The sequence below is a fragment of the Thalassophryne amazonica genome, chromosome 8, assembly GCF_902500255.1.
Source record: "Thalassophryne amazonica chromosome 8, fThaAma1.1, whole genome shotgun sequence".
NCBI classification, from domain to species: domain Eukaryota; kingdom Metazoa; phylum Chordata; class Actinopteri; order Batrachoidiformes; family Batrachoididae; genus Thalassophryne; species Thalassophryne amazonica.
Window position 1 is genome coordinate 89,425,723 of NC_047110.1, and position 9,678 is coordinate 89,435,400.

Here is a 9,678-nt window from a genome sequence, read left to right on the forward strand (position 1 = left end):
GTTTTCTAGCTCCATGTTCATTCATGCATGCATTTGGCAAAAGGTCGTTAACAAGACACAATTCTTAACACTTAAAAATCCCAGCAAGCCCATAAATTCTGGGCTCAGAAGTTGGAATATGTGCAGCATGCCTTATGACATGCATGAGAGCCTGTTGTCAATACTGGGCATCAGTCTAGATGTAGAAGGTTGGAAGACAACAAGGCGAAGCTATTTGATGGTTGAGGACAAAGCTGTGTTTGGGTGAAGTTGTAAAAACTAACATCGTACATGTCCTCCATTTTTAGCAATCATCTTTTTCTTCTTCTTTTGGCTGATCCCGTTAGGGGTCGCCACATCAGAACTATCCATTCCATCTCACCCTGTCCTCTGCATCTTTCTCTGTCACACCAACCATCTGCATGTCCTCCTTCGCCACATCCAGAAACCTCCTATTTTGTCCTCCCTCTCTTCTGCCTGGTGGATCCATCCTCAGCATCCTTCTCCCTATATACCTGTGCAGTTGAATTGAGTCAGACTGAGAAATGCAACACTGACTCCAGTCCAGCTGGTGGTGATAAAGAGTTGAAGACCTCTGTGGCACAAAATGAGTGGGAAGAGGAAGAAAACAGCTCTGTGAGAGCAGCAGATAATCAGAGGATTTTTAACACCTCTTTGGACCATGCACTGACTGACGCACAGAACCAAGGGAATCAGAAGAAACAGCTCAAGGATTCAATGGAAGATGCTGCTGGTATGATTTGCATTTGTGTGATTGAAATGAAAGAAATCATGTTGTTGCTGACAGCAGGTTAATTCAGAGTTTCAGTCAGGTTAAACGTCAGCAATAAGCCTTTTCAGCATCTCGGGTGCACCGGAACTGATGGGAAGGCATCGGACAAACAAATGCACGTGCTTGGTGGCGGATGCATGTTCAACGTAATATCGCTCACTACTGCGTGTGGTAAATGGCATTTCTCATCAAAAGTAAGCATAATAAATGTTTCCCAGTAGTGGTTCAAGCACTGACAGCTGCGCTCATGGCTGTGTGAAATCAGACATAACTTGACAATACCCTGGGTTCCTCCTCTGTGCATGTCCAAATCATTTAAATCTCTGACTTTGTCTGTAAACTATTTTACATGTTGTGTCCCTCTGATGTGATTATTTCTAATCCTGTCGTACAAGCCATACTGGTCTCACTGCTGTCTTGCAAATGTTCTTTGTTACACTTGCAGATATCCTTCTATTGAAAATTACTGCTTACACTTTTGTCCACCCATTCCACCCTGCCTGCATTCTCTTCTTCACCTTTCTGCCACACTGTCTTTTACTTCAGATAGTTGACCCCAAGTATTTAAACTTTACCTTTACCACCTTTAGTCCTTGCAGCTGCACTGTCTTTCATTCACATGCCTGGACTCAATCTTGCTCGGACTGACTTTATTCCCCTTCTCTCCAGAGCATATCTCCACCTCTCCAGGCTAGTCTCAAGCCTAGAGGTGCACCCTAGAACAAAGAGAGTTCACCATTCATCCAAGTGATTCAGAAGGTTCTCAGTTACTCAAATTATTTCAAACTCATTTGGATATCTGAGAAGAACTTTCATTTTCATAAACCAGTGGCTTATCTGGTTGAACAGAGGCACTAGAAAGGGTCAATGAAGATATTTTTCATTAATCTCTTTCAGTTCCTCTTGGTCTAGAACATAGGTGTCAAACTGATTTCAGAAAGGGCCAAGAGGGTGTTGTGTGGGCCGCCAGAAGAGGAGGTACTGCTGGCCCACCACCAGAGGGCGCCCTGCCTGGAGTGCGGGCTCCAGGCACCAGAGAGCGCAGCCGCCTCACAGGAGCAGCTAGGGTGACAGCTGTCATGCATCACCTGCAACAGCTGTTACCAATCAGCAGGGGTACATCAGCAGGACGACGTCTCCACCTCTTTGCCGAGATATATCGTTCTACCTGGAAGGTAATATTCTCAGCTGACTGCTTGACAGTAAGCTTTTGTGATTTTTGTGAGTGATAACAGACCTTTTTTCCAACGAGAGGTGGAGGTAGCTTTCCTGCCGTGCGGATTACTGGGTGCAAACGCGCCCACCTTTAATTGTGTTTTTGTTCCTCGCCAGCAGTACCAGGTCGGAGGCAGTGGCCACCTGGGAGTTCGGGACTTGGCGGCTCCAGTATTCCCGGGGTCTGGTGGCGGAGGAAATCGTGTGGTTCCGGTTCTGCTTTGGACAGGTGTCTCCTATCTTCGAGCCTGCCCACACGACACCTTTGTGAATTGATTCTGATCTATTGGTGTAATCTGTTGTATTTGTTGTGCACATTCACAACAGTAAAGTGTTGTTATTTGACCTACTCCATTGTCCGTTCCTTTGCGCCCCCTGTTGTGGGTCCGTGTACCGACACTTTCCCAACAGAGGGTGCAGGTTTTCTTTGTAACCACCAACTCCACCAGGTGATTTCACTGATGAACATCACTTTGAGCAGATAGGAAGAGTTCATCAGTGAAATCACCTGGTGGAGTTGGTGGTTACAAAGAAAACCTGCACCTTCTTGGCCCTTTCTGGAATCAGTTGGACACCTATGGTCTAGAAGGTCCCAGCTGGCATTTGAGGCCTTTCTTGATGCTTCTCGTCATCTCTTTTCAGATTCTGTTTCATTTTTCAGTACGGAGGTGAATGGTTTCAGCTTTGTGTTCTTTGTGAATATGTTGTAAATTAATTCACCCTGTGGAACATGAAACCGATTATTTGTATTGGCTCAATTTTTTTGGCATGCAGGCAAAAAATACCTTCAGAAGGATTGCATGCAAAATCAGGTCCTAAATGAAATGCAGATTCACCACAGCAGCGATGGATACATAATGTGCATGTTAGCCTCATAGCCCAACACATATTTCTCTTTTCTTCACAGCAAGAAAGGTTTTTTTTAATTTTTTTTTTTTTTTTTTTATGTGAAGTCATCTATTCCAGATGTACCCAGACTGGAAATAGGACTCATCTGGGATGTATAGCACGAGATGCCTGTTTCTCCATCCCATTCTACAACAAGTGAAATAGTTGATGGTAGGGAAATCCATCGGTCTGTGGTATTGGGGCTGAACTCCTTCAGGTGGATAGAAATACAGTCCTCCTGGCATTGCAAGCAATCTTTCTTTCAACCATGTACACGGGTATCATCTGTGCTGGGAAAAGTACTTGCAAGGTTCTTTTGTCAATATGATTCTGTGTTAGCTGCTTGCTGCTCAGCTTCCAGAGCATTCTGATTTTGTCAACTATCTGCTAGCTACATCATAAGTCTGCAAATACTCATTGAAGGGCCTCTTCACACATAACACGATTGAAGCAGACTAGCCCACGAAGGAGAAATTGCATGCCATTCATGAAAAATCGGCGCTGCCTGTAATGCCTCGTACACCTGTCACTACAATTATTCGCACACATCAGCAGCTGAAAGACAGAGTGTGGGCTGTGAGAGCCCATTCGATCCCTCTCGCGGCAGATGTCGGCCAAATTCTAGTTGACACACGAACATCCAACACTGCTCACTGGACACTTGGAAAATGTGTGGCCACTTGCGCTGTCAGCATGAAAATAGCGGGCAGACGACCACTTTTGAGCTGGATGTGAAAGTTGTCTAAGTGCCCCCACGAGTGTGGCGTTGCAAAAAGCAACACACATTTGGCATGCATGCGTATCGTGTGTGCATGTGTCATGCCCTCCCCCACATGTGGTGTGCATGTGTTTTGTGTCCCCCCCCCACCACCAGCACATATGGCGTGCAGGTGGAGAGCACATTTGCATGACATGCTGATATGTATTTACAGACCTGAACACATGGCGGCCGGACAGCCACGTCTGAGCGCACACAGCTGGGCTGTAGCAGCCACACACAGTGCACCCCAGCAGACTGCTGCATGTGAAACGGACCATCAGATCATGCAGCAGGTGATCTGAATGTCACGCATGTCTGGCCCGACATGCGCTGCAGGACTATGACAATATGGCAAGCCAACAGTGCCACAAATACGCCGCTTTCAGTCAAGTATCACCAAAAATAGGCTGTAACAAACGTCATTTTGTCAGTTATTACAGCACTTTTTTTCTCTCTTTTTTAAAAAAATATATTTATCTCCTTGTTCATTTTAGGCATTTTACACTCCTATTATAAGACAGTAATTGTAGTGCAGTAGTAAAGTTCCTGTCTGGTAATCTGAGCTTCTGTAAATTGCAGGTTTGAATCCCACAAGTGCCATTAATTTTTTTATTTATCCAAGGTTATTTAACCACAGGGTTCTGTATTGCATTCCCTTTTATTTATTATTGATAACCCAGTGATTTTCACTAATAATACAGCAGGTTTTATTTAATTTTTCCTCACATCAGCAGCGCGATGTGGTGCAACACGTTCCAGCTGCTTGCCCTGTGTTCGTGTACAAAACCGTGTGAGCGTGCACACAACCACTGCCGATGTGTCATGGACCCCTGTGCGATCGTGTGTCCCTCATGACAGCAGGTGGATGGTTCGTGGTTCCCCATTTCATCTTCGGTTCATGGATTTTCTTCCGGTTTCTGCATCTTTCGTGTTATGTGTGCAACTGTTAGAATGGCCTAAGCAGTGGGTCACCCCTCAGAGTCTGGTCTGCTTGAGGTTTCTTCCTCAATATCATCAGAGTTTTTCCTTACTACTGTTGCCTGTGTGCTTGCTCTAGGGGTTGGTAAGGTCTGACCTTAGTTGTGTGAAGCACCTTGAGGCAGCCTTGTTGTGCTTTGGCACTACAAAAAATGCAATAAATACAAACTACATTCTAACCAGATTAAACATCAGTGGTGGACCTTGGTTGGAGCTGACATAACTACAGCACTTTTAATGCGTTAATTTTTAAAGTCTAGATTAATGGCACTTTAATCCTTTTTGTTTTGACATCACTTATTTTATCTGTAAATAAAGAGTACATTTGATAGCAATAATTGGTTTGGATGTTTGTGGCTTTTAACACTTTTTTGCATGGTTTAAACAACAGCACCAGACCAGAAGTATTCCTTTTTAATAGTGACAAGGAAAAACAATATCAGCACATCCAAAGCTCACAGATCAGTTTTATGTTGTTCTCATGAGGAATAAAAGAGCTTTGTTAATTTTTCCTGCTGCTCAGCAGCACACATAAGTGAAATGCCTGTTAAATACTTTTCATACCTACGTAAATTGTTTCAGTAACTGTCAGCTGTTATCTCAAATGTAGTGGTTTTGCAGTGAAATGCAAGGGTGGTGGCCAATGCTTGGTTACAGTGCCAAAGTTTCCCGGTTCAAACCCCACCCCGTCACGTTTCTCCATGTAATGTGGAGTTGCGTCAGGAAGGGCATCTGGCATAAAACCTGTGCCAATAAAACATGTAGATCCACTTCGGATCTGCTGTGGTGACCAAAATGGGAAGGGGTGTACTAGTGGTTTTTGCAGTGAAACGCTGATTAGACTTAAACAGTCCTTAACATCTAGATGGAGCTCTTACATGTTTAAAATCACACACACAAAAACAAAACCCTGACATGCAAAGTGAAAATTGTTACATTGAAAATACATTTTGTACTGCAGCAGTAAATCATGCTCATTATGTTCATGATGCCTCATTTTTGCAATAACTATAGACTGCACAGTTTATTTATATACATTGAAATATTTCTGTTATTGTTTTTAAGAGTGATTTTTTTTTTGGACATTTGGAGCACTATGAAATTTGTATAAAAGTTACAGCACAATAAAATTTAACTTTATGATCACCATTTGGTTATTTGTAAAGATATTTGGATGAAAAACTTTAATATGCTAAAAAAAAACATGCACAATGTATCCCGAGAAGATAGTGTGGTTGATATAAAAACATTTGTCCTTCATGGTGGATCTGTGAGCCTGAAACTCATTATTCATGCCTCAGTGGCAATCAGAAGAGAGAATAACATCAAACATGAGGGATGTTTCACCCTCAGCCAGCACTGGGGCATTGTTACATTGGAAATTTCCAACTATTTTTAGAATCTTCTGTGGATTTGCTGGAGGCAGTCATTCATCAAGTCTTCTTTCAGTCAATCTCATCGTGAGCTCAATGCCTGATTTAATTATGGTTTACAAACCACAGAAAACATTATAAAGTACAAAATTCAAGTCCCATATAGGCCCCGAAGAACTCTGCATTTCAGCTGATATTCATATAATAATTATTCGATACCACATCAAACTGCTGCTGTGTTTTAACCATTTAAAAAAAGTGGTACCAATTGCATTTAGCCAGTCAGCATGAAATTCTGCAGGTTTTCCTTTTTAAAACGGAATTTTCACTGAATTTTTATCGCATATTTACAACCAAAAGGAAACATTTTATGTTTGTTTTATGGCACGTTCTTAATTGTTTATACACTTCTGCCTGATGAACAGTATTATTCTTCTTCTAGAATATTTTCAAACTGATTTGTCTTTCACTTTATTACAATATAGAAAGTTGGTGCAAAATATGGGCAAAAGAAAAAGTTTACGTTTCAAAAGGTTAGACTGCTGAGGATTGAGGTTATGTCTTAAATGGAGCATTTGGTCAGGAAATAAACATATCTATATTAAAAAATCATTCATTTTCATTTCATAATTAGAACCATTGGTGGTGTTATGTGTGTTTAAAGTTATATACTTGGCCAATCTGTAGTTCTTCCCTCACATCATTGTAGGGGAGAAAAACAAATGTGGAGATTCTAGGCTGAGTCAGCAGGGAAGAAAGTTTCAGAGAAAGCAAAGTTAGAATAACGGGCTTGTCAACAAAACACTTGGTTCACCTCGGGAAATTCTTACCCACAATCAGGAAAGCAATAAATCGCTCGTCAACTTCAGAAATTCCCTAATGACTCATCTCCTGTAAAGTGCTGCTGAGGAAAATGACGGTGATGTAGGAGGAAAATTCTGACCTCATGTAGAAAATCATGTCCGCAAAATAAAGGACAATGTGTGACAAACAATTTTTTTTTAAATATTCTAAATGGGTAAATGGTAAATGGAATGCATTTATATAGTGCTTTTCCAGCTGCATCAGATGCTCAAAGCGCTTTACACATCAATGCCGGTGTGTAGTGGGCACCTTGCATGGCAGCACCCTCACATTCACCCCGATGTGAGGGTGCTGCCATGCAAGGTGCCCACTACACACAGGGAGCAAATAGGTGATTAAGAACCTTGCCCAAGGGCCCTTAGTGATTTTGCTGTCAGGCTGGGATTTGAACTGAGGATCCTCTGGTCTGAAGCCCAACGTTTAACCACTAGACCATCACTTCCCCTAATTCTATATTAGTATTCATAAGAATATTTATAATGCATTTTCAATTATACATACAGAGTGCTGCACACACTAAAATATAATTAAAGGAAAAAAAAAACACCAACCATATAAAGCAAATAAAACCATACAAATCATAAACAAAATATAAAACCACAAAAATTTCCCGACCATTACAGGTTACTGTTGCGGTATGTTAGGGCTATGGTGGGTGCAAGAAAAAATAAATCAATAAATAAATTGGGAGGTGGAAGGGAGCCCCAAAAGAAAAGAACAGAATTTCCATGTTTAAACTCATAAAGTTGCAAGAATTCTCTGTGATTATTGCCCGAGGCCATCAAATACAGCCATCGGGTATTGCGAAGATTTTGCATCTTCGCAATACCCATCCGGCCGTCCGTCTGGCCAGCCGTCTGTCCATCCGGCCGTCCATCTGTGCTCAGCATAGATCCAGTCCTATTACTGCCAGAGTCTTCAAATTCACAAGGAACATTCTTGGGTTACAGACCTTGGACAAGTACAAAGATGGCTACCCTTGGCATGGCTATTTGGTTCCAGTGGCATTCATAGCAAACAGCAGTTGGGTAGAAACTTTTTACCCAAAGCCATTAAATATGGCCACTGGGTATTGCAAAGACGTTGCATCCGTCCCTTTGTACATCCGTCTGTGCTCAGCATAAGTCCAGTCCTATTACTGTCAGAGTCTTCAGATTCACAGGGAACATTCTTGGGACACAGACCTTGGACAAGTTCAAAGAGGGCTTACCTTGACCTATTTCAAGAGTTTTTTTTCAGCAGTTAAAAAGTCACATTCTGTTTCAGTTTGTTCTGTTTTTTTGTTTTGAGTAGTGGGATGACAGCCAGTCAGAGTAGAGCAGCACTGTGACGTCAGTGGCAGGTCTCTTTAAAAACGCTTCATTTATGTGTTTATATAACATGTTTCTCATATATTCTGTAAAAGCTAGTGAGAAATAAACACTTCTAAAACTGAAAACACTGTTTTTGGAACCTAATAACACCCCTGAAGTCATTTACAAGACATTTAGCGGCCGTTAGCGTGGTGAGGTCACAGGCTGGTGTAGCTAGGTGCAAAGTCTTTTGTTTGTGTGTGAATATAACCTCTTTGTCATATATTATGTAAACGCTAGCAAGAAATAAGTCCTTCTAAAACAGAAAATGCTGTTTTTGTAACCCAATAACACCTCTAGAGTGATTTAAATGATATTTGGCAGGCGTCAGCGTGCACACTAACTTCGGCTAACTCAAAGCTAACTTCCACTCTTGTCAAAAGCTCATAAATGTAAATTGTGTTTATGATTGATTGTGATTGATAGATAGAGGGACTTTATTGGACATGTACAAATTGTAAGCAAGACCTTAGGATCTTAATAACAAATGTCTATGTATGTACTGTGTATATATATATATATATATATATATATATATATATATATATATATATATACATATACTTTGCACTACGATACCAATCAAACAACTGCAAACTATAAAGAAGACAATGCTCATATGGCTGAGAGTATTTTAGTTTTGCATTCCATTACAGAGTGCAGCTGTGTTCAAGCAGCTATTCCATTTTATGCAAACCTGATCCTGTCAGATCCCAGACGTTAAGAACAGTAGGTCCTGATTAAGACTTGGCTGGGAGACTGTTTGGAAAGACCAGGGGCTGAACAGTGTTGCTCTAGTAGGACTTGTGGCAGGAAGGGCATGTGGTGTAAAACTTCTGCCAAATCCTCATGTGGATCTCTACTGCATCCCCTGTTGTGACCTGGAGCAACTGGAGCAAGCTGAAAAAAGAACAAAAGCAGTTGTGTTCAAAGTGTTGCACTGTGCGTGTTTGACATTTGCAGTGTGATCCACCTGTAATGTGAAATGTGGTTCCATGATATATATATAAAAAAAAAGGTTTTCTTCTAAATTTGTGACTTGAATCTTAGGAAAATCTCTGAGTTTTTGTTTTCACAAAGTTATAAATTTGTAATCTTAGAGAATGTCCAAGTTGTTTCTCGTAAATTTATCTGAAATTAAAATTAGGTAAAAATACTCAAATTCTCAGTTTTTCTTTTTTATTCTGGAAATATTAGTGCCTCTCCACCCTTTTTTCTTTTTTTTTAACCCTCGATACATGTAATCCACCACTGTAAATCACAGGTTACAGGTGATTGGGAGCGGTTTTAAGAACCGTAATGCATATCAACTGCCTAACTTTCTTCGGTAAAACATTCAGTAACGTTTGTGCATGTACTCAGAATTCTTCTGTGAAATTCTGTGACCTTCTTTTTTCCTGAGCTTTGTACAGCTGTCCCAACATAATAGACATGTGGAATAATCACATTATGTGGATGATGTGGAATTTATGTGCG

The 9,678-nt window shown here is 41.1% G+C and overlaps 1 long non-coding RNA gene across 1 annotated transcript; it reads right to left on the bottom strand.

The window, feature by feature from the left end:
* Positions 1-305: 305 nt before the first annotated feature.
* LOC117515143 lies at positions 306-1,103 on the bottom strand. The gene is made up of 2 exons (XR_004562078.1): positions 1,055-1,103; positions 306-494 (listed from the first exon to the last, which is right to left on the bottom strand). It is a non-coding gene; the product is annotated as an uncharacterized LOC117515143 (long non-coding RNA).
* Between the last annotated feature and the right edge of the window lie 8,575 nt (positions 1,104-9,678).